Source organism: Felis catus, chromosome A2 (genome assembly GCF_018350175.1).
Source record: "Felis catus isolate Fca126 chromosome A2, F.catus_Fca126_mat1.0, whole genome shotgun sequence".
NCBI classification, from domain to species: domain Eukaryota; kingdom Metazoa; phylum Chordata; class Mammalia; order Carnivora; family Felidae; genus Felis; species Felis catus.
Genome location: NC_058369.1, coordinates 103,969,992 through 103,994,591, shown reverse-complemented (window position 1 = coordinate 103,994,591; position 24,600 = coordinate 103,969,992). Strand labels below are relative to the sequence as shown.

Genomic DNA, 24,600 nt, shown 5'->3' with positions numbered 1-24,600 from the left:
AACAGTTTCCTCAACTCTCTAGGCTGGGGATGGGAGTGAATAGGGTGTGTGAGAGAGAATTGGGAGTATCATAGCTGGTTTGGTTCAGTTCCTCTTGAGTCCTAGAGAGAACTGTTGGGTCTCAATTGCTTATAGGATTTTTTGTTTGTTTGTTTGTTTTTGGTTTTACAAAGGTGGGATACTCATGACCTGTTAAACTCCAGTTTTGAATTCAACCTGTATCATTGCCAGATAAAATATAGATCTGCAGTTAAATTTGAATGTTGATAAATAAAAGGCAAATATAACACAGGGCATACTTACACTGAAGAATTTATACTTGTTTATCTGAAGTTGAAATTTAACAGGGCATCCTGTATTTTTATTTGCTAAATCTGGCAACCCCATATGCAAGTTTGCAGTTACAGTGCAGTAGGGAAATCTTACTCTAACCAATTACACTTTTATGTGCCAGGCCCGGGGCTAAGCATTTTACATAGTTTCTGTATTATTTAGCCGGGCAGGTATTCCTACTTCCTTTATATAAGGAAAATTATTCCAGTTTAGAGAATGTTAGTAAAATATCCAGGATTACTCACATACACATAAGTAGTCAGGGGCAGAGGAAGGGTTTGGGTCCTGTACACTTTACCACACACTTCACTATTATCCTTGCTTTCCTACCCTCAGGCACAGGAATCCCACCCATTGCCTACTGTATTGGATTCACAGACACTTCTCACTCCCACTGTTCACATCCTCCTATGTGGTCCCATTTTGTTCGCACCATTGACACAAGTCTGTAAAGTATTCTAACTTTCTCCTGGGGGTTAATTCTGATTAAGTGCAAGTGGATAATATTTATTGTTTAGTAGTTAAAATTCCTTTCTCATTTTTCATCCCAGTGAGTTGACTGGTGGAGACTTAAGGGAAACTTGAAAGCCTCCCCTGCTTCTTTTTCCCTTGAGTGTAAAGCAAGCCCTACTCAAGTGACACCCTATGATTCCTCTCTGCTGAGTCTGACCACCATATTCTCCAGAGAAAGAGTGTTTAAAAGGAAAATAACTTTCAGAAAACTGAAGGAGATGCTTGTCTACCATGTCTAGAAGTGCCTCCAGATTCTTCCCAGGTTTTTTCTTGCCAAATATCCTTGCTCCTGTAATGCCATCTGTCAAAGACAAATAAAGCCAGACATATAGTTAACGTGGTAAGGACAGATTTAGACCAGTAATACGCTGTTACAATAGGGAAAAGAGTCCATCCAGCAGGATCAGAATTCAACTTGGTTTGTACAAAGATGACTGGGCATTTTAAAGGGAAAATGTGGAAACAGGGAGTGTGTTGAGTGGGAGTTGAATAGATTCAGGAAAATGAAAAATTACAAAAAGTGGGAAGTGTGGGTTGATCCATGTGAAATCCATCTGGATTTGCTAACTGGCAGTTACTGAAGTGAGGCTCCTACTCTCCCACAGAGACTTAGATGCAGGAGCCCAACATCTTTAGATGTTGGTTGGAACAAACAGTAAATTGGGTTGGAAACATTGAGTTTTCTTAGGCAGGCACTTTAAGGGGGCTAGGTCATCCTAAGGAAGTAGACTTGAGCTCTTAGAAACTATGTTGGTGTTTGTTCAAGTTTTTATAGGTCAAGGTTGAGGCCTAGTTGAGAAGAGGACTCAGAGAGGCCTGGCTAGAGTTTAGTTGAGAAAGAATCGGTTAAATCTCTAAATTCTAACCTATTTAGCATTTCTGTTGTGGTTGTTTTTTCTTCCTTTCCCTCACTTCTCATCCTTGCTGCTTCCCAGGGATACTTCTTGAGAAGGAATGAGTGAATGAATGGTACATGGATCCTAGACTATGAATGATGGAGAAATAATAAAAGTACAGTTTAACACTTCAGACAAATATAAACAGAATTATTTAAGGGGAAATTAAAATAATAAGAAAACACATGAGAAGAATGTAACAAAAAGAGCACATGAATGAGGAAGGAGATTTATAGCAAAATTTAATAAAGTCAGATTTAAGGATTTACATCTATTACCTATTTTAAACCAGTACCAAAATATAATTGGATGTGTACTATGTAGTGATTTATTGGTATTCTCACTACTTTCTCTTAAGTTGTCTGAAAACAGTTTAGTGGAAAGACATACTGTCTTCTGATGAGTATGTGATGGGTCAGTGCTTCTAGGTGTAATGTAAAGCCTGACTATCGATTAACACATTATTTACGAGATCATTTTTAAGGAAGGCATGAAAATATGTTGCAACATGGCAGATAATACATTATAATATGCTGGACCTTATGGGAATGGTGCTTAGTTCTAACCTATCAGGAAGACATGTGACATGTCTTGAATCTTTGGCCATCTTTATGAGGCAATTTAGGGTAACAATGAAAAATCCTTATTTTTTTAATTTTGGAGTTATATATACCTTAAAGGCACTAGAAAGTCATACCAGCTCTGATTTTGGACAAGTCAGTCTTCTAAACCCTGGTTTCTTCAAGAAAATGCAGAAACAATGTTTCTATCTAAGAAGTGAAAATTAAACAAGATAATGCATATAAAGCATTTAATACTTGGCTTGCACACTGCAACAGTTCTATGGTAGTATATCATTATCAGCAACAGCAGCATCGTGATTGTGACTAGTGGCATATTTGAGTCAGGGTAGTTTGGGTATGTCCTTCTTAATAAGGCATACGCCATATCATTATTTATGTCATTATTCAAGCGAACTCTAGCATGGTATAAGAACGATCTGAAATTCTGTTCCTATACTCATTTACAATATAAGTCACAAAAATGAGATTTGTAGCCAAACAGGAGGTTGATGAGTGAGTGTATCTGAATTTTCATTCTGACTTGTTGCCTATTGTTCTGTGACTTGGAAAAGGCATTTCATCTTCCTAATTTAAATTTTTTTTTTTATCTGTAAAATTTGGAGGAAGTAATTTGGAGGAGATAATTGCAGAAATCTACATTCTAAAAGTTTTATTTTAGCTATAGTTATCTATCTCCAAAATCAACTGTTAGAGTGAACTTTTTTCAGAGTTATTAGTCAATACATGGGTTAAAAATCTCCTGTTGATGACTTTAGCTGTTGCCAGTGCATATCTGAAGTCTTTAAAAAGCAGTTAGGGTGGAGAAAAAAAATAAAATGAGGATTTTATTACTCTAAATTTTTAAGGGAAAATAATTTTTATTGTAAAAGTTTTATCTGTCTGTTGTATAACACTCAGAAAATAGAGAAAGATATCAAGACTAGTGAAAATCACCAGTTTTACACTCTCCCTCTACAAACTTCCTCCCACCTTTTCCCAGTGTAACCATTCTTGACAAATAAACTATGAATTTCCTAGGAATTGAAGATGCGTATAAAAATATAGAAAATAGGGCTATGCAATATTTGCTTTCTCATTTAAGACTTTTATCCTGGACATTTAATGGAGTCATACAGCATGAACATATCATCATTTTTAACAGTTGCATAGTATTCTTTTGTAAAATCAATTCATTTATCAAACCTGAAACTAATACAGTTTTCAATAACTCATTATAATAGGCAATACTATGGATATTCATTGCTTATTGATGCAAGAATTTCTATTCAATAACCAATTGCATTTCAGGTTAGAAAAATACATGAATTTCAACCTTTTGTGTATATTATCAGATTACCACCTAAAAAGCTTGTATATACATCTGTCTGTGTATTAAAGTATTTATGCAAGCTCAGCATTGACTATTATCATTCTTTTACATCTGGACCAAGATGGTATGTAAATGAAAAAAAAACTATCATATTGGTCTTTGATTAAAAAATATATATATATATATGCACACACACACACATATATATGTATATGTATGTGTGTGTGTATATATATATATATATACGCACACACACACACATATATATGTATATGTATGTGTGTGTGTGTGTGTGTATATATATATATATATATATATATTTACTAGTGTAGTTAGATATATCTTAGTGAGTTTATTAGCCTTGAGGGGGTATTTGTCCCTTGCTTGAAAATTTTATAAGAGCTCACGTTTTCAGAAGTGTTTTAACTACCAGTCTGTTGTAAATTGCACATATATTTTTCTTAGTTTTCTTTTAATTTTAGTTTAAGAAATGTAGTTAAGTGAAGTTTAGGAATTTTATATATCACATCTAGCAGCTTCTTTTATGGCTTGTGACTTTGATGTCCTGTTTGGAACATTCTTGCCAGTCAAAGATCATAAAATTATTCATCAAAATTTCACTAGGTACTTTATTACATTTAAATCTTTAATCCATTTGGAATTTATTGTGCTTTCTAAAAAAATGCTTGTAGCTATTTTTAATAATTTTTACTTAGACTACTTGATTCTATAGTTAGAGGGGAGGAGATCTGAATCAATTAAAAGGCAATAATAAGATACAGTGACTGGTATTTCAGATGCACACCTGCCAGCCAGCATTAGTCCCTGCTGCCTTCTGGCTGGCTGCCTCAGTCACCCATAACACATCACAAGGGGGAGCCTTTGTGCTTTAGTAAATACATCTTATGCCTCCCAGGCCACTCCTTTCATTTGTAGCTTTTTGTCCAACCTCGATTTGATTTTTTCTTGATTATATGGAAAAGCAAAATTTGAGGTGTTCAGGAAAAACAAACACCCCCAAACCTAAAAAAGCTAAGCTACACGAGGCAAGAATCCTAAATATTACTAAACCTGTATTGAAAATATTTTCCTCTATGCATAGGAAAGGTGTTTAAATTTTCTTTATTCTCTGGTTTCCCAAACAATTATTGGCTTATGTTTTCTTAACAGTGGAATTCAGATCCATGTTTAAAATTGAGAGCTTGAATGAAAAGTAAAATGAGGTGCCATATATTATGGGTTTTATTTTTTTCAATTGTTATGCAAGTCATTGTGTCAAAGATAACATGATGAATACTAGCAAGGATTTCTTCCCACCCTCTGTTTATTTATCAATTGGCCATATTGTTCAATTAATTTTGTATGCAATAGTGTTAGAATTTACCCTCTGTTGTTGATGCCATTTCTTTCAGAACTCTGTTTTCTACACATTTGGGTAAATAGAAAAGGTGATCCTATTTGTGGCCAATCATCAGTAAATTTATATATTTCTAATTCCTTTCTTCGGTAAAACCCAGAATTCTATAGAATTGTATCTTCACTGGAAGCCACTTGTATTATTCTGCTGTTAGCACTTAACCCTCTAGAACGAGAAATGGGTGCTATCAAACAGTCTGTGCCTGGATGTGAAGCATATGCTTTTATGAATGTTTGGGTGATAGACAGATGTAAATGTGAAGTTTTCTTAAAAGAGGGTAAAAAGGCTCCCAACTATTCTTAGAGCACATATCCAAGGCTAAACATATGGCCTTGTCATTACAATTTCCCACATTCCCTTTCTAGTGGTTTTAACCTTCTACTTTATTTATTACCCGAAGGCCTTATCTCTCCAGCCTGCTGCTACAGACTGCTAGGCCTGGATGTAGTGAAAGCTCAAAGTAATGAAACAGGATGATCATAAAATAGAAGGGAAATGGCCACAGCCTCTGTCTGTGTTACAGCTGCCCAGGTTCTATAACCTGAGCCAAACCTTGCTAAAGAGACATAATGTCACACAGTGCTAATCATGCTTCCATTCCTGCTACATTTGGTATCGTCAGAAGACCTTAGACTTCATGAATGTCAAGCCTTTTCACAAACTTCCAGAAAAAGTGTCGGCCAAAGAAGGAAGGGAAGGGAGACAGCTGGAGGACCTTAAATGCTAAGATGCCATTTAAAGGGCAAATAACAGCTCAAGTGAAGAAATGTCATGCAAATGAAGTATTTGGTGGTCTCAAGGTAGAAGACAGTGAAGAGGAAAAGCAATGAATATTGTGTGGTGATAGGTCTTGTATGATTTTTTTTCCCCTGTGCAGCCCTCAGCAAAGTTACCAACCTAGAGTCTCATGCTTCGTGAAGAATGGCTGACGGGTGGTTGACCACAGCAAGTTGGTAACAGTTGAATTAGTACCTTCTAAAAGATGATCCAAAGCTTTGGCCAAACCCTGTCGTTTGTACCTAGTGCCAGGGCTTCTCATGAAGGTGTGTCCCTTCCTTCTTTCCCCAAGTAGAGCAGAAAGGGGTGTAAGAGAGAGAAATTTGACTCATAAGTCCAGATGCCATGTACAACCATCTCTAGAAATGTCACATCTTTATAATGCAGCTTTAAGCTTTTCTATAATAATAGTAAGATATTTTCACACCTCAGGTTGAAAAAGAATTTTTAAATGATAATATGTAGTAACTGTAAAAATAAATAACTAAGAACTCAAATACATGATTCGTGTCATCAGTTGATACTAGCATTTTGGAGGACAATTTGCCAACATCTGTCATAATTGAAATGTATTGAAACCTTTGACCTAACATTCCACATCTAGGAATTTATTGCATAGAAGCACTAATATAAGTGAATAAAGTGACATGTACAGGATGTCACAGCATTATTTATAATCATAAAATGAAATAATTTAAATGTGTATTAAAATAGAAATCACTACATTTAAAAAGTAGGAATACTAAGTAGGTCGTTACAAAGAATAAAGCAGAACTATATAGATTACAATTTCTGGGATCTTCCATTTAAGTTGTGTGAACTTGAAGAGATTTCATTCCTGGGCCTCAGTTTTCTAATCTGCATAATGGGTACAATAATACCTACATCATAGCATTTCATGAGAAGCAAATTGACAATACATTATAAAATTTTTAGATCATAGTCTGGCACATAGACAATAGATGTTACTTCTTCCAAGTTTTTACTTTTACGTTATTTTTTTGCATGGAAAAATGTACAAGATGAAGTAAACAAGAAAAGAAAGTTGCAAGTGAGTATAGATAATTTATGCCATAAAGATAAAATAGTGAAGTAAAATTCATTATATTGATGATTTTCCTTACCTCTGGGTCATGGGTTATGATGGGCTTTTACATTTTACCTTTTATATTTCTAAAATGTTTGAATTTTAATACATACTATCAATTTTTACAAGAAGCTTTGTGACACGCAGTGAATAATCACTCCTACCCCCTCATTTTTCTTGCCTCCTAAAAGGATTTACCAGGATGTTTCATATAGTCAGAGGAGCTGTAGAGTTTGGGGTTGAAGCATAATGAAAATAGAGCAGTGTCTCTCAAACTATTGGTAGTGAAGGGCAATTTTTTCATAGTAGACTATTTTTTTTACAGCGGTTTTAGGTTCACAACAATATTTAATGGAAAGTAGAGAGATTTCCCATACACTTCCTGCCCTCATATATGCACACCCTTCCCCACCATCAACATCCTGCCCTTAAGTGGTACATTTATTACAATCAATGAACCTATGTTGACACATTGTTCATAGTTTATATTAGGGTACAGACTCTATGGGTTTTCACAAACGTGTAGTGACATGTGTCCACCATTGGAGTATCATACACAACAGTTTCACTGCCCTAAAAATCCTCTGTGATCTTCATGTTCTTCCCTCTCTCCCCACTAACTTCTGGCAACCACTGATCTTTTTACTGTCTCCAAGTTTTCCTTTACCAGAAGGCCATATAATTGGAATCACACAGTATGTAGCCTTTTCAGGTTGACTTCTTTCACTTAGTAATATGTAGTTAAGGCTCCCCCATGTCTTTTCATTGCTCAATAGTTCATTGTTTTTTTTAATGAATAATATTCCATTGTTTGGATATACTATAATTTATATATCCATTTACCTACTGAAGGACATGTTTATTTTCAGGTTTTGGCAATTGTGAATAAAGTTACTATAAACATTCATTCCCAGGATTTGTGTAGACACGTTTTTAGCTCACTTTGTTAAACAAAATTGCCAATCTATCACAGACTTTTTAAATACAAAATGAATTAGTAGCACAATGAAATAAAAACAAATAGAAAATACAAACCCTAACTTTTTATTACTAATTCAACAGACATAATTACTTTGTCAAGTTGGTATTTCCTTCCTTGTGTATTATCCTTTCTTGATTGGAACAAAATTGTCCACATGCAGCTCAGATTACCCAGGATCTTTGCCCCAGACGGGGACTTTAGGTCATTCTTATCAGTTGAGAACTACTGCCTTGGAATATAAACTCTCTGAGAGCAACACCCATAGTTTATTCATTTCAATGGATAAATGACATACATATTTGGACTTGTAGTCAGAACCTGTAGTCAGTGAGTAGGCAGAGTAGGTAAATGAAATCAGAGTGTGGTATGAGTAGAATTCCCTCATGTTCCCCACAAAATTGTAGATGTGCATTTGAAGTAATCATCACTGAAGTCATTTCTTTGCATTGAAATTACCAGATATGTAGAAGGTCTTTATTCAAATGCAAGTACACTATTTCATAGTGGCACCTAAGTTCAGATTAGTTTATGAGACCAACCCTAAAGGAATGGACTGAGATGAGTTAATGTGCATGATATCAATAATCTCAGAGGGCAGACAAATGAGATTGACATTTAGGGTCCTACATAACTAAGGTTAGCAAAATTTGGAAGGAGGGGCATTAGAAGGACAAATGCAGGAGCCAGTGGCCAATTGAAATTTTTGGCAAGGGGCAGCTCAAATTCTAATATTTGAACCTCAGTTATGATGTGTAATCCAAAAGTGTGGGTTAGTGTCTAATTTCCTTTAGTGTGCATTAATTCTCTTATGATGAGATAAGAGCCTTTATGCCAAAAATATAAATATAACAGAAGGATCCTAACTTTTAAAGATAACCTAATTACTTCGTCCAGAGGTTAATTGTAAATGAAAACAAGTAAAAAAGGAGACATTTACCAAAGACATTACAGACATATTTCACCTGATAGTTTAGGTGTATATTTTTAGTTGTGATAATTCTTACTGAATTTATTTACCAAATTGGCTCACATAGGGAGTTAAAATTAGCTGACATCCTACAAATTAACTGATAGAACTAAAGTATTAATTATAATTCAGTGATTGCAGATATTTGTGAGTGTTCCTCCCACTCCCCGCCCCCAACCCTTGACAAATTCCCTGCCACTTGAAGGTTAAAGTAGGTTGGATATAGACAAAAAAAAATACTAACAAAATTCAACTGTGTAAATTTAAAGATTAAATTGGCTATGTTCTAGGCAGCAAATAGAAAAAAAAAACTACAATAAATTATAGAAAAGGAAGGGTTTTAAAAGCAGAAAGGGGATAGGAAAAGGAAGTTTTTTAGCGAAGAATGCATTATCTCAGATAAGGTCCCCTTCTTTTTTTTTTAATTTTTTTTCAACGTTTTTATTTATTTTTGGGACAGAGAGAGACAGAGCATGAATGGGGGAGGGGCAGAGAGAGAGGGAGACACAGAATCAGAAACAGGCTCCAGGCTCTGAGCCATCAGCCCAGAGCCCGACGCGGGGCTCGAACTCACGGACTGTGAGATCCTGACCTGGCTGAAGTCGGACGCTTAACCGACTGCGCCACTCAGGCGCCCCAAGGTCCCCTTCTTAAAGGGGATTAAAGGGGACTTTTGGGCAGTTTTCCTCACTAACGATGACCATGTATTTTCAGATTGATTGGCCAAAGTTTACATTCCTGGGAGAAGCTGAAGTTGCAATTCGGTTAGGTACTAAGTCGTGGTTTGCTGATATAGGGCTTAGCACAAGTGACTCCATTTTGGGCCTGATGTTTCTTTAAACAGAAATTACTAAAAAAATTAAAATTAACAGAAGTTCAATGAAATATTTTGAGCTTAAGCAATAATAAATGGGATAATATCCTAGCAAACACTTTGCAAGCCATAAAGCATTATGTAAATATTTATTGTAAGAAAGTATTCAAGAAAATTTATTATGTGATTATTTATTGTTTGCTTGACCCCAAGGCAGTCAGAAGCAATACTCTTTAACTAGTAAAAATGATACCTTTTTGATGTAAAGGCCATACAGTGAATAGAAATGGACATGATTGTTACTGATTTCATTGCCATGAAAATACTAACAAAATTGTTGTCATACTGGTAAGCCATCAAATCAAATCCATCAAATAAATTTAATGTACTTTATAGAACATTGCAAGAGCGCTGAACCAAGTATTGTAAAGGAATTAGTTATAATGGAAAAAGACGCTCTTTTGATAGCTTACAGTTTAAGAAGAGAAAGCAGATACAAAGCTCATAAATAAATACAGGAAGTATATATACTAACAATCACATAGCCAATTCTGGCTATTCAAAATGATGCATTTAAGTCTGTAAAAATAATTATTCAATTCTCCCTGCTATGTAGCTCTTTCCATCCCCAAACTGTCTGATTATCCCTGCATTCAGTTCACAATCCTTCCATTATTGCTGGATTTCCTTATCAACCTCTTTTCTTCTCCATACTGATTATTATGTCCACCCTAAAGGTACTATCATTCAATCTTATTGTTTTTATTTTGAGTACCTATAGTTAGTTAGATGTTGCAGTGACTTTAGAAGGAAGTAGCTCTTTAGAATTTGGGGATAATAAAAGACCCTGTTGAAGATTGGAAAAATATAGATTTTATGTATGTGTGTGTTTTTCTTCATTTTTGTTTTACTTGGTGTTATTGTGAACACAGATTATTCTAAATTATAGCTTTAAAACTAGCCCTTTCTTATAAAACATTAGTCTCTTATTTACTATTTGTACATAATCACAAAAAATTAAACAGCAGATTGTTGAATGCAGTGTTACATTTTAAATGCTGATATTCCCTAATTTTGATCAGTTTGCTTCCCTTGTGTGTGTGCATTTTTAAATATGCTCATAATTTTGTTGATTTGCTGGGCTGGCTTCCCCTTTGCTTTCTGTTAAAGAGTATGGTAAATGAGGTTTAAATCTTGTTAAAATTACATAATTTTCTTTCTCTCTAGGCTCTTTACTCCAAAATAATCTTTTTTTTTTTTTTTTTTTTGCTAACTCATTTATGGTCCCTAAATAATTGTTATGCCATATTAGAAATTACTTTTTTCTTTCAAGCTGAAAGGGGAAAAATTCCCCAATAGTGTTATAGCTATGAAGAACTGGGTGTTTTTAACATTTTTTGAGGGGACGAGACAAGTCTGTTTTCTTCACATTGAGAGCAGAGGGACTCACCAATTGAAGTGGGTTTGATTGATCTGCCTAAGACAAAAAACACATATTCTGACAAAGTGTTAATAAACTCTCTCTAGCAGTTGTAGGCTCTTTTCAAGATCTTACCGTTTGTTTTTGAAGTAATGAAATTTACAGAGAACTATTATAAGGTTCTAATTGAATTTCACAGAAGCAGCCCTGGTGTGACCCAAAATGGAGGAAAAAAACTCAGCTCACAAAACCCCACACGGTGAAGCAACTCTCTGCAGAATCATTGATTAAGAACATGAAGTGGAAAAGAGAGGCCCAACTCTCAAATAATTACCCTCGTTAATGAATACTTTTAAGATATGGTGTGTTGATGTTGATAACTTCTGTGGGACACAGGGAGACGATGAAAAAGATTGGCAGCTATAAAAGAGAAGTGTTTATTAAAACACCTTTTAAATAGCTGTAGGATATAATAAAAATACATCTTTAAAGGAACTTATTAAAATAGAGCCTAGATGGAATGGATAATTTCACCACCTGCAGCTTACACAAAACTTTCTTTGCTTTTGTGAAAGCTTTTACACACTTCACGCGCTTCATGCTCTTTCCATCTCGGTGGGCTATGCTGAAAGAAGTTGATGGCACGTATTCTAATGGGAAGGTTGTCATATTTCAGCAAACACTGATGAATTTAAAACATTTTCCTTCTCCAGATAGCCAGTCATCACAAGTGGGCACATCGACACCTGATCCTGTAGAAAATAAAATACTTTTACCTGCAAATTTATTAGTTTATAGGAAGCTCTTCATCCATTGTCTCTCGCTGTTCACAATAATCCAATAGAGTATGGAAGGCAGGCAACAGGGTTGTTAATTTTCATACGGGTAAATTGAAGCTAAGAGATGAAAAGACTTGCACTAGGTCACACAGTCTTACACAAGGTCATACCATAGATAAGTGGCAGAATAGGGATACAAACTCAGTATTTTAGTTACAAGGATATTAGTATATCACCTTATAGTGGTGTCATGACGGTCAGGTGAAATGATGTGCACAGACCTTAAGGCCAGGTCTCGTCATATTAGTGCTTGGAGAATGTTAACTGTTACTATCACTACTGTTGTTATTTGATACTGACTCTTTGCATATGAAAAACACTATTCAAAACTCTACATGTTTAATTGATGAGTTGTAGTATAAATAATGCCCTATGTAGGTAATGTAAGCTGTGCTAGTATTTTGGGGTCTTTGGCAAAGAAATATGATAAATAACTAGCCCTCTTTCCATTTAAATCTCTGATATTTCAGTGGCTTTGTTAGCTCAAAATTGGGTACTTGAACAGAGAATGTTCTGTATATCTGTGCCAATGCCACCTAAAAATCCTCAAACATTTGACTTTTCTCAGGCTATTCTGTTTTGGATCTGCCATGGGTCAGGAGTTAATGTGGGTTTGAGGGTTTGGCGGAGGTGCACAACTTGACCGTTCCAGGATTATGGGATGAAGCAGCCACTGATTTGCTGTGGGTTGTCTCCCAGATAGTGTCTGGTGCTATTTGCTGTACTATGATTGTTCAGAGTTCTGAGTCCTGGGAAAGAGGCTGATTTTTTTTGGGGGGGAGGGTGTCTGGACGTGCAACTACGGTGTGAACTGAGCAACCATTTCGCAGTAAATGGTATGGATTATAGTGTTAAGCTGGTGCTTGCTTTGGAAATTGACCTGTGCTGAGCTGTGGAAGTATTCAACATGTGTGTACTCTGTTCCTAAAACACCAGGAGGCAATCTTCACTACTTAACTGGCACAGGTGATTACTATAAATAACAGATCTAATTACTAAAATTAATTTACTATGGTTTATATTAGGTGGAGATACTATGACCAAAAAATTTCCTATTTTTATATTATGGTATATTAGGCAGTGACTCTACTATTTTTTATTAACAGATTTAACAATGAATGAATCCAGTGGCCAGATTTGCTTTTTTTTCCTAATATGTGACTATAATTTGAACATCAGAATTCTGACGATAGGGCCTATGAGACAGAGACATAAACTGCTACCAGGGCCCTGGAATCCTTAAAGGGAAGATCAGGAGAGAAGAACGTTTTCTCTACTCCTTTGGAAGGTGCAAGGAGAGTGACCCAGACCTCTGACCTTATCCATAGAAACAAAGAGAACAAAAGAAGGTAGAGATTCAGGTTTTTCCTCCTTTGATTTTATACAATTATATTGCCTTGACTGCCTGACCTCAAAATGAAATCCAAGCTTTCCCCAGGGAGCATTGACAGGGCCAAAAAAAAAAAAAATTGTCTGGGAGCTTCAGGTCTATCAACTCCAGATGGGATGAAGAAAAAAAGTGCTTGGGATTATATTTTATAGAAACAGGCATTACCTGACTGGCCAAGACAACTGTTTTAAAATCACTGTATTGCTGTAAGTCTTGGCATACATTTGCTTGTTTTAAAAAACTGGGAATACATATTATTGAAAATAATAACTGAATATCTCTCGTCAAAAGTAGAATTTAATGTGTTAGCTGAGGAGCTTGCACTGCTAAACAAAATTAGTATTTCTCCTTCAAACAAAATTAGTATTTGATTTCCCTGTTAGAGGAGAAGATAGCATTTTTAGCTCTTCTCATACTTTAAAACATATTTTCTAACTCTATTAATGGATTCAGGTTTCAGAGGCATTATATAATTCATGGAGCTGGTGTAAACAGTAGGGATTTCCATATCTAGTATGGTTGAAGTGGTTCAGTCATGTCTCTGAAAAAAGCCATCCTGGCTCAGAAGTGTCTTCATAAAGATTTGATCCCAATCAAACACCTTTAATGAAAATCTTCCCCAGATTATCACATATCATCAACGAGTATTTATTTAGTGTCCATTTGAAAAATGAATCTGTGCCGGATAGTTTTCAAACAGGTTGAGCAGCTGTAGTTTGTATTGCCTGCTGGAAATTTACAGTAAATAAGAGCCTGGGGATAAAAGAAAAATATCCCCAAATGATTTTTATGGAAAGACAAGTGATACCTTAATTGGCAGTGTTATGATTAAATCTGAAATGCTGTGGCCTTTTAATTTTAAATGGCATATGCAGACTCAGGTGCCATAGACACAGGGCTGAAGAGACAGTCTTGGATCCTCACATAAATGCTTGGGAGCCCCTTGCCTGCCTGTCATTTAAGGATGTGTGGCAAACAGAGCAGGAAAACCAAAAAGAGACCATGAAGTCTGCACATGCTAGTGCCTCACAGGGTGTTTTTTCTATTAGATGTGGTGGGAATACTCAAGATAAGCATTTCTAAATAAAGATTTTAGCCATAAGGATGATGAATTGATGAAAGCAGGCTCTTAATCTACTCCTTTGTCCTCAAAGATATGTGGGCCTCAGATGACAAAAAGTCAGTTCTTATTCATCACCTCCCAACATGGCTGGTCTTGGTGATGGGTAAGCATGGCAGAATCAAAGTTTCATAGTACGTGAAATTTATAATTTTTGGAGTCCTGTTTAAGAGAAATAATTTTGCATATATTCTTTCTGTAAAATTTAGAAAAATAGATGAATGTGTGAAAACATCGTAGGTCCTTTCCCAGGCTTTGGACAAAACAGGAGATACAGTGTGAACAGTGAGAAGATATGGTGGGAAGGGCACGGAAATTCAAGCTTCATTAGAGGTTAAGCTCCCTCCATTTCTGGTGTACTTGGGGGGTTAAGGTAGGAAGAGAATTCCTCTACTCCTTGATAGCCTAGGCTCCCAGGTTAAGTTGTTGGTTAATTCACTTAAGTGTGGTCTGCAAGGTTATGGCATGTCTGCACTATTGCCCAAGGCATCACTGTAGTATCAAAATTGGCTTATCCACAATTTGGGTTTTTAAGGTCTGCCTACTTAGTGCCCTCATGTCCTCTGTAGTATAAAACAGAATAGAACAAAGTGTTAGATGAGAAAGAAAATCCAACAATAATGTTTACTTATTTAAGCTTAAAAAATCTGGTAAATGAGAAGAAAAATACTCTTAAACATTTGGATATGAGAACATTGGAAACAGTCATAATGGGTTTTTGAAAACTCTCAAAGAAAATGCAAGGATAAAAAGGAATTGAAGTCAAAATCATTGGACTTTAATAATAAAAATACTTTTTAGTAAAATATCAAATGCAGTGTAGTTTGCATTTGTAAGATTGCAATTCTGGATGAGCTTTTATGATATAAAGATGAGTTGTACTGAATTGTAACTAGTGAGGTAAATCCTTATTTGGTCATCTTAGGGTATAAGTCTTGGAGAACAGGTTAGCTTTTACTTTGTTTTACTTTGTTTGCAATGATAATAGTGAAATTGAAATCAGATGGTTCAGCAAAAACCATTGGTACCCATCCATTGTTCTCTGTGAATTACCTATAGACTATGATCAGCTATCTGTAATTTGCTGGGATAAAAGTAAATTACATCTCTTTTAAAAATTCTTAGTTTCTTTCTGTATTTATAGAATCTGAATAGGTACAGCTCAGTTTAGAGCTGAAAGATAGTTTCCACTTGTATATAGGTTTGCTTACCAAAAACAATGGTTGCAATAATATCATAGTAATTATAATGGTAGAGATTTATGGGATGCATATGTTAGATCTGTGAAGTGGGTACAATCTTCGGTTCCCTGTACAGATCACCATTACTAGGCTGGTGCACCCATCCCTACATGCTGTGGGTATTGACTGCTTAGAGCTCATGGGTGCATTATTTTTTTGACTCTAGGCTGATAAGAATTTTATCAGAACCTCACCTCTGGTTGACACAACCTATGAAGTTCAATTCAGGTTCCCAAGCTCTCTGTGGAAGCAGTCTGAAGCTACATCACGGTCCAGCTTCTTCCCCTGCCCTGCCTGTTTTCTTTAGTTTCTCAAAAGCACTACCTCAGTAGATCACTTGCCCAAGAAAATCCATTTCAAGCTATGCTTCTAGGGAAACTGACCTGGGAGAAACTCAGAAAAGATAGAGTACATCAAGTGCTTTTATATTTCCATTCAAGATTTTGATGAATGGCAGTGAAAAAGGTAAGAGAGAGGATAAAAGTAGGGGGTGCAATTCCATAATTTCAGTATTTAAAATGGCTGACAAGCAAGCAGCAAAGTGAACTTTTCAATTAAATATGCAATAATTTTCTATAGTTCTTGGCATCAAACCAGAACAATGCCCTTCTCCTAAGAAGTGAATCTTGCTAGTCATTATGAAACCAAGCTGTACATTCTGGCATGGTTTGACATTTGCCCCCTGGTCAGGGTCAGGCATTCTGTGATACCAGACAGCCAATTTCAAGCATTGCTGGAGTCACAAAATGAGCCATTCGTACGACAACAGAAGCCTTTGAAAAGGCAGGTGATGCAGGATGCTTGGGCTTCTCTTGGCAATTCTGCAGCAGGGCCAAAGCCAGATGCCAAGCTGTTTATCCGTCTGCTGTTGACTCCATTCTGAATTAGCTGAACAGGGCACAACACCTGTTGATTTAGGAACAGTTTTGAAATGAGTAAATGATCTTTTATGAAGGCCAGACATAAAGTCATGATACCAAGATCACTGATATTAATATTGCATTTTTGATATTCAAAGGATCTTTCTCAGTATTGCAGAACAGCATGCAAGAGGCTTGGCAGCTGTGATTCATACCCTAAAAGGCCATTTTGGAGGCAAGCTTTGGAAGAACTTGCCGTGAGGTAGCAGATGTTTTCAAAAGATAGTCAAATTAACTTTTTCCCCCCATCTCCTATCTGAAAGTGAAATGACTCCATGAAATGAGCTATGTATCTGGAAGGTCGAGTGCCAGAAGAGAGATGCAGGAGATGAGGCTAGATAGAAATCAGGCAGGGCGATGAAGGACTCCATTAAGCATTTTGGAGCTTATGCTAAACTGAGAGTAAAGCCATTCAAGGGTTTAAGCATTGAAGCTATGATTATGCTTGCGTTTTAGTGAGTGAGCTTTCAGATAAACATTATCTCACTGGAACCTTAAAATAACTCTAACGTAAGAAGGCTTGGCATTATTCACTCCATTTCACATGAGGAAACTGAGGCTTAGTGACATTCAGTCACTTGCCTAAAGTCATACAACTCGGTGGTGCAGTGAAGACTGAGTCTCCCATTCTGATTCCACATCCTACCATAGAATGTTTATGAGTGGTCACAGTACAAATGAAACAAATGAGAAGTTCCAATCCAAGAGAGCAGACTACGCACACATGCTCAACTGAAATTGATGAAAGAGGAGGATGCCATTATAAAAATAGATGAAGGAAGAGACAAGGCTGATGATAGTGATGTTCCAGCTGTATTAAATTCTCACACAGAAACATCCACACTCTGTCAAGTGTGTAGGAAGGAAAACCATGTATATTTTTTTGCATTGGCAGTTGTCACACCCAGGTGCACACAGACCATAGAATATTTTCCTGAATCTTAGGAAGATGCCCACATCATTTTATAGAAGCAAATAAAAAGATAACATTTCTACTTTATTTCTAGACTGCTTCTCCTGGATCAACCTTCTATGTGAAATGTAAAGGTGTCCACAAGTGATGGGGAAGTTTTATTTTCAATCCAGTAGATTTCTGGTCCTTTGCCCTGTCTTCCTAAGGCTAACACTGCATAAAACATTTTGTCAGATTGTGGAGTGGGGATAGGTGGCTCTAGTCTCTGGACTAGGGAGAGATCAGACTCAAGCTGAGTGACTGGGGTAGAGTTTTTTGGACTAGATACCTTAAGGTAGTGACCACACCTCCAGATGAATGCTCAGTGATTGGGCAGGCAAGTGTTGTATGGGGTGCTGACTCTAGAGTTTTCACTTAACACTAAGTTCCTTAGGATATAGAGATGATCATCTTTTCCATATTGTGCATGTATAGAGCTATGCAGTATTAGTGGGCCATGAGCCTATCCCTGGTGACCTACTGTGGCCATCCATTTTTAATATTTCTTGGGGGAGAGTGCAACAACATCAGGAAACCACTGCCTTTGCAATTATTGCCTGGTGACCGCATCAAAGGAATTTGCTTTGCCTACATAGTAGGGAAGTATTTGATGCAGGTATATTGAAGATCATTCTTTGATTTGTTATCCTGACATAATGTGCAGTCTATCATAATATGTCATTCAATTTTAGATTCGTAGGCTATGGCTTGAAATCAACCTTCACAATGTGAAGTAACAGAGGGAATGTACAGAACTATATCTAATTTTATAGTATTAAACATACAAATTGTGGAAATAACATTAAAGGATATATTAAAATTGTCTCTTAGTAGTAGGTTTATGGTAGTTTATATTTGCTTTTGTATATTTTTTTCCTGGATTTTTAAAAACTTGTGTAGTAAACATAAATATTTCTTTTGTAACCAGAAAAGTAAATATTATTTCAAAGACTACAAAATACTATCAATCTCCATATCTCGTGGCAGCAAGTAGGGGCAGTGATTATTTTTCAGTTTTATACCTGGACAATGTGTTGTTATATGGATGAACTAAAATGTAAACAGGGTAAGGCACCCCTATGAGATTTCCCAAGCATTGCACTGCAGTATGTCTTCTGATTAATAGTGTAGTACACCTTCCTTCTTAATGATGTTCTTGATTTTTCTGGCATTCAAATATAGCATTTTTTGTTTGTGTTGTATCATTGAATTATTCTTTCCTTTATCTGGATCTAGAGTTTATTGCTTAAAAATGGTGTTCAGATCGGGGTGCCTGGGTGGCTCAGTCGGTTGAGCATCTAACTTCAGCTCAGGTCATGATCTCACAGTTAGTGGGTTTGAGCCCCACACAGGGCTCTGTGATGACAGCTTGGAGCCTGGAGCCTGCTTTGGATCCTGTGTCTCCCTCTCCCTTTGCTCCTCCCCCACTCATGTTCTGTCTCTAGCTCTCAAAAATAAATAAACATTAAAAGTAAAAATTGAAAGAAATGGTGTTCATATGGAGAGATAGGCAGTCATGCTGCCATCTTTGTCTTATGAGAACAATGACCTTATTTCTAGGATAGGTTGAAAACAAATTAACCCCCTCAAGTAATGGAAGTAATGAAAATGTAGGAAACAGCCAATATTTTATTTTTTTCCACTTCGTTATTGTCAATTATATTATTTACATGCACTCCTCAAAATTTCATGCAAGTATTAAGAATACGGATATGAAAACTACATAACTATATAGAGAGAAGTTTATAATGTATTAGTAGAAAAATTAAGGCTATAATTCTAATAAAGACTGGATTAGAGAGGTTGGATTACTACTGATTTTTAAATCTTATCTTCAGTATTTTTAAATGATAATATTACTCTTATACTGAAAAAATGTTCTCCACAATTCGAAAAGTTAAATACATTATTACTGTTCTGAAATTTCCATGAACTAGCTTTGTACAGTGGCAGTATCATAGTTAATGAGGTTTATCTGAGGCGTAATTATTGCTAATTAAAATTTCCACGAACCAAATTGGCCAAACCTAGAATATTTTGTGTAGGGGAAGCTCATTCAATTGAGCATCGGACTCTCAATTTCTGTTAAGGTTATGATCCCACAGTTGTGGGATTGAGCCCTGCGTCAGACTCTGTGCTGAGCGTGGGTCCTGCCTAGGATTCATTCTCTCTCTCTCTCTCTCTCTCTCTCTCTCTCTCTCTCTCTCTCTCTCTCTTTCTGTTCCCCCCCTCTCTGTCTCTCTCTCTCTCTCTCTCTCTCTCTCTCTCTCTCTCTCTGTCTCTCTCTAAGAGAAAAAGAAAAGGAAATATGTTGTGTAGATGAACCAGAAATAGCAATGGAAAGGAGAGGGTGGCTGATTTACCTTTGTCTTCTGCATACCACCCAAATACAGCTTCATGCTAGGGTTTGGCAAGACTCCAAGGATGATGCCTATGGCAAATTCCACAGTCAGCTCAGATAATGTAACATTCAGGATGTCAGAAAAGCCAACATACTGAACACCTTTCCAAATTACGCAATTCCACTCATGTTCTCTAGCAAAATATTATATTATTCAAATTTCATCTTAGAGTAGTAGTTGGTTGCTTACTTAACACCCATTTCCCCCTCTTCCCTTTCTATAAGAAGTCTGTTTAAATGCAGCTCATTACTATAAGGAGCAGCTCACCTTTTGCCAAGCTCTAGGGGTGAAAATGGCTTATTGATTACGTTTATCAATGATTCATGCAGATATGGGCTTTGATATAATCTGGGCTGAAGAGTATGAGGAAAGTTTGCTGAAGGCTTCTGGAAAAGTTGATCTTAGTATGAATGGGAAACTTGGAATCCAGGGAAATTATTTCTCCTCTTCTATATGTTGTCCTGAAAAAATGTAATGCCCAGACTGCTGCAGTGTGAGCAAGATGCTGAACGGTAAGAGAGTTTAGAGAAGTCTCTTAATTAAGTCAAATTTAAAGCCTACCCTACTTTAGTCTTTCAGGTAGGTAAGCCAGTAAATTCTTTAATATGTAAGCCAATTTAAGTTAATTTTTTTTTAACTCAGTGTTGAAGCCATCTTAACATAAATATCTGGCATTTTTAAAAAATTTTTTTTCAACGTTTTTTATTTATTTTTGGGACAGAGAGAGACAGAGCATGAATGGGGGAGGGTCAGAGAGAGAGGGAGACACAGAATCGGAAACAGGCTCCAGGCTCTGAGCCATCAGCCCAGAGCCCGACGCGGGGCTCGAACTCACGGACCGCGAGATCGTGACCTGGCTGAAGTCGGACGCTTAACCGACTGCGCCACCCAGGCGCCCCAATATCTGGCATTTGTAACTGTCTGAAGTATAAACTATAATTCTAAGAGCTAGATCAATATGAAATAAAGAGTGGATTGTTACATTCTTATTATATCAATGCTAAAGAATATTTGCAGCCAGTTACATAAATTGGATTTGAATTGCCAAATTAAATAGTTTATTAATAATAATCCTATTTAGGGGTGCCTGGGTGGCTCAGTCGGTTGAGCATCTGACTTCAGCTCAGGTCATGATCTCGTGGTTTGTGAGTTTGAGCCCCGCGTCAGGCTCTGTGCTGACAGCTCAGATCCTGGAGCCTGCTTCAGATTCTTTGTCTTCCTCTCACTCTGCCTCTCTGCTGCTCACATACTGTCTCTCTCTCCTTCAAATATAAATAAACATTAAAAAAATTTTAGAAATGTCTCATATATATATATATATGCATATATATTTAAAACTTTGTTTATTTAAGTAATCTCTACACCTAATGTGGGGCTCGAATTCATGAAGCTGAGATCAAGAGTTGCATGCTCTTCTGACTGAGCCAGCTGGGTTTCCCAAAACGTATTTAATCTACATCAGCTATTTAGGCTAGCTTTCTCAGAAGGCAAGAAAAATGATATATGCCTATGGATCTCAGTAGATTTTTGTTGTTTTAATAATTCTGTACCATAAATGCATTTTTAATTAAAGGAAAGATTAAAAACATCATCAGCATTCAATGTAAAGGATGGTCAAATTTTACTTTGAAATAAAACCCTACAAAATAGAAATACCAAGAGAGCATATTATAGGTCTGAAATAAGCATCTAAGTCATAGGAAATAGATTTTATTTCAATTATGATTTTACAGTAATTAGTCAGGTAGTTAATACATTGCTGTGTTTCTACTCCTTGGATCAGGAGTATTGAATCAGTAAATTTCCATTTAGAAATATTAAGTCAATGATGTGGCTGGAATCAGGTGGAGGTTGCTGATGTCTGAATGGCTTATGATGTGCCACCTATGTCAAGGGATGTGGGAGGGCTACTCATGGACTGACACTGGAAGGAAGTATTACCGTGCTGTCTCTTGTTAGGATGGTGCAGTAAGTGGAAGACACCTCGGTGACAAGTGGGGGATTTAGAGTTGATGATGGACCCAGGTCACTGAAACATCTCTCTTAGGGCAACTTCCATTGTTTATATCTGTCTAACCCCCTTCTAGTATCTTCTTTCCTTTTTCTTGTAGGGAAATCCATTCCATTTCGTTTGGTTAATGCCGACTTTTTCCCCAGGCCAGAGGTGTAGGAAGATGGCAAAGGAAAATTAGAGTCTCCCCCACTGTCGTCCCACAAGAGTGACACACGAGTGGGCCCAAACCCCACTGTGCTAGATTCCTCTCAGGACCATTTCCAGTCACTGCACGTAGAAGCAGGTTGTCCTTAGCCTTATCTGTAACCTATGGAGAACTTTAGAAATAGAAGTAATTTTTTACTTCTGTGATTCATAACTTATTCTCCATTTGCAATAAGTATAGGTGTTTCCCCACAATTTGAAAAAATCAGCAGAATTGTTTATGTTGTTACACTGCAAGGGAGTATTTTCTGTCTCATCCAGGAGTGAAAGAAATAATAGGTTTCTCCTCAAAAGAGCTAAAAATAAAACAGTGTAGGCACTTATCCCTAATGATTAGTTATCTTGATGTGAGAACAGAACTGAGAGTTTAGAGGCAACAGCCTACCTTGTGAGACATATTTTCCTCTCACTAGCCATTTTACAGATGTCTCTGTGCAGGTGCTGCAAGTGAACTTTCTGTGATTCAAAATGGCCACTTTTTTCTCTTTCTTTCACAAAGTGCTGTTTAGGGTATCGGTAAGTTCTAGCTAAGGAATCAAAACTTGAGCAGCCAGTGTGCTCCACACTTTGAATTGTGTAGATTATTCCAATTATAACTATACTTGAAATGGTTAGACCTGAAAATACGAATGCCCTTTGCTTAATGTTGTGGACAGGACTTTGCTTGCTTGTGTTATATTGGATGTAACAAAGTTCCCCAATTCCTGTTCAGTAAGAGAGACCTCTGGTAATATTTGACATAACAGGTGTTCTTTTCCTATAAACAACAACAGTAAGAACAAAACCTGAACTGCAAATAAAATATACACAAGGATAAAGAAGCCATTTCTAGTTCAAAATATATAGTTCTGTTGGGGAATATTATATCTGGGGAATTGACCTTTGTTTTACTTGGTCTTCTTACAGCAATTACTCAGGAAAGTGCAGGGGTTATACTGGGTATTGCATCATTTGAGCAAGCAGGTGCTACGCTGCTAGGGTCTTTAGCATAGTCAGTGGTAAGTTAGAGCATAGGAAGGTATTGAAAACCTGAAGACAGGGTCTTGACTCCAGTTAGGTTATATGATGGTCAGCAGGGAGCCTCATGGAAATTTTAGGACCTGGAAACTTTTTATTTTCTTCTCTGCCTCTCCTTACTTCATGCCACAAGTTCTTGTCTCAATTTCCAGTAACTTGTTTTCTTTCTGTCACTCCAGCACTACCTTTGTGGCAACAGTCTACTAGGTGGGTAGTACTGTAAACACAACATTTGGAAGGAAGCACTTCAAAAAAGCATGAGCTCTCTTGGTCTCAACAACTGGACATATCTGTGCTGTAGACATTAGCATCAGCCTTGGAAAAGGCACAGGGATGTGATTAAGGATGCTCCCTGAAGTGGCTGTGCTGATCTATTGCAACAAGGGGGGCAGACTATATAGAATTTAGTAAATAAAACTGGCTACAAGGAAGTCACTATTCTGACACTGGGTACGGGACATGAACCAACTTAGGACACTGAAGAAGGATTAATGATGAAAAGGCTAGACCAGCAGGAGATTTGAATGAGATTTTCTTTTTTGGATTTCACTGATTCCATAAAGCACATTTGTTCATACTTTAATACCTGTGAAAATGGGATATGTGTTACAAACAAGGATGTGCCATCTTTAACTGACAGTGTTTTTTTTTTTTAATTCTTAATGAACATTAAAAAATTACACGTCTTATAACTAGTGGTATCTTAGAAATAGGTACTAATGAGACAGGCTTGGAGTAACACCAACTCCATGCTAATTTAAGATACAGCACCAAGGTTGTATCTTATGTGAAGTATTTCATAAACTATAGCATATAGGTTGGAGTTTGTGTCATTCTCAAATAATCATTTCTGTCCTTTCTATAATTTCCAAATACAGAGATCCATTCTTGGCAGTGCTTATTCCTCTCATTAGGCTGCGCTAAGATGTCAGAGATCATGTCTATTTCATTCACCATTCGATTTCCAGCACTGATTTTACCTAAGTTATCCATTGCTAGGGAATCCTATTTAAATCATCTTTGATACCACCCCATAGATACTGAGTCTATGCTATAGCCGGCTTTGTTTTTATAGAGAATATTGTTTTGGTCAGAGTTTCCATAATTATTGATAAAACAAACCACATTAAATTTTTTGGTTGGGACAGATTTAACATTACTTTCACAAAATAGTTACCTTAAAATAAATGATAAGAACAAGATGAGTTTTTCTAATTAAAAATCAAAGGAAAGTTTATAAAAGAATGGAGGAAATATTATATATCCTCCAAAGCACTTTTATTACAAACAATAAAAATGTTTGAAAATTCCAATAAATTAAATGACATTGTCGTCATATGACTAAAATTGTTTTTTTATAAATAATCATGACTTCTAATTGCTAAATATAGGGGATCTATAA

The 24,600-nt window shown here is 36.4% G+C and overlaps 1 long non-coding RNA gene and 1 pseudogene across 1 annotated transcript in view; both read left to right on the top strand.

The window, feature by feature from the left end:
• LOC123383888 overlaps positions 1 to 24,600 on the top strand; it is a 110,193-nt gene that overhangs the window by 37,054 nt on the left and 48,539 nt on the right. The gene's annotated exons all lie outside the window — the stretch shown is intronic.
• On the top strand, positions 19,497 to 19,660 carry LOC111559684 (annotated as a pseudogene).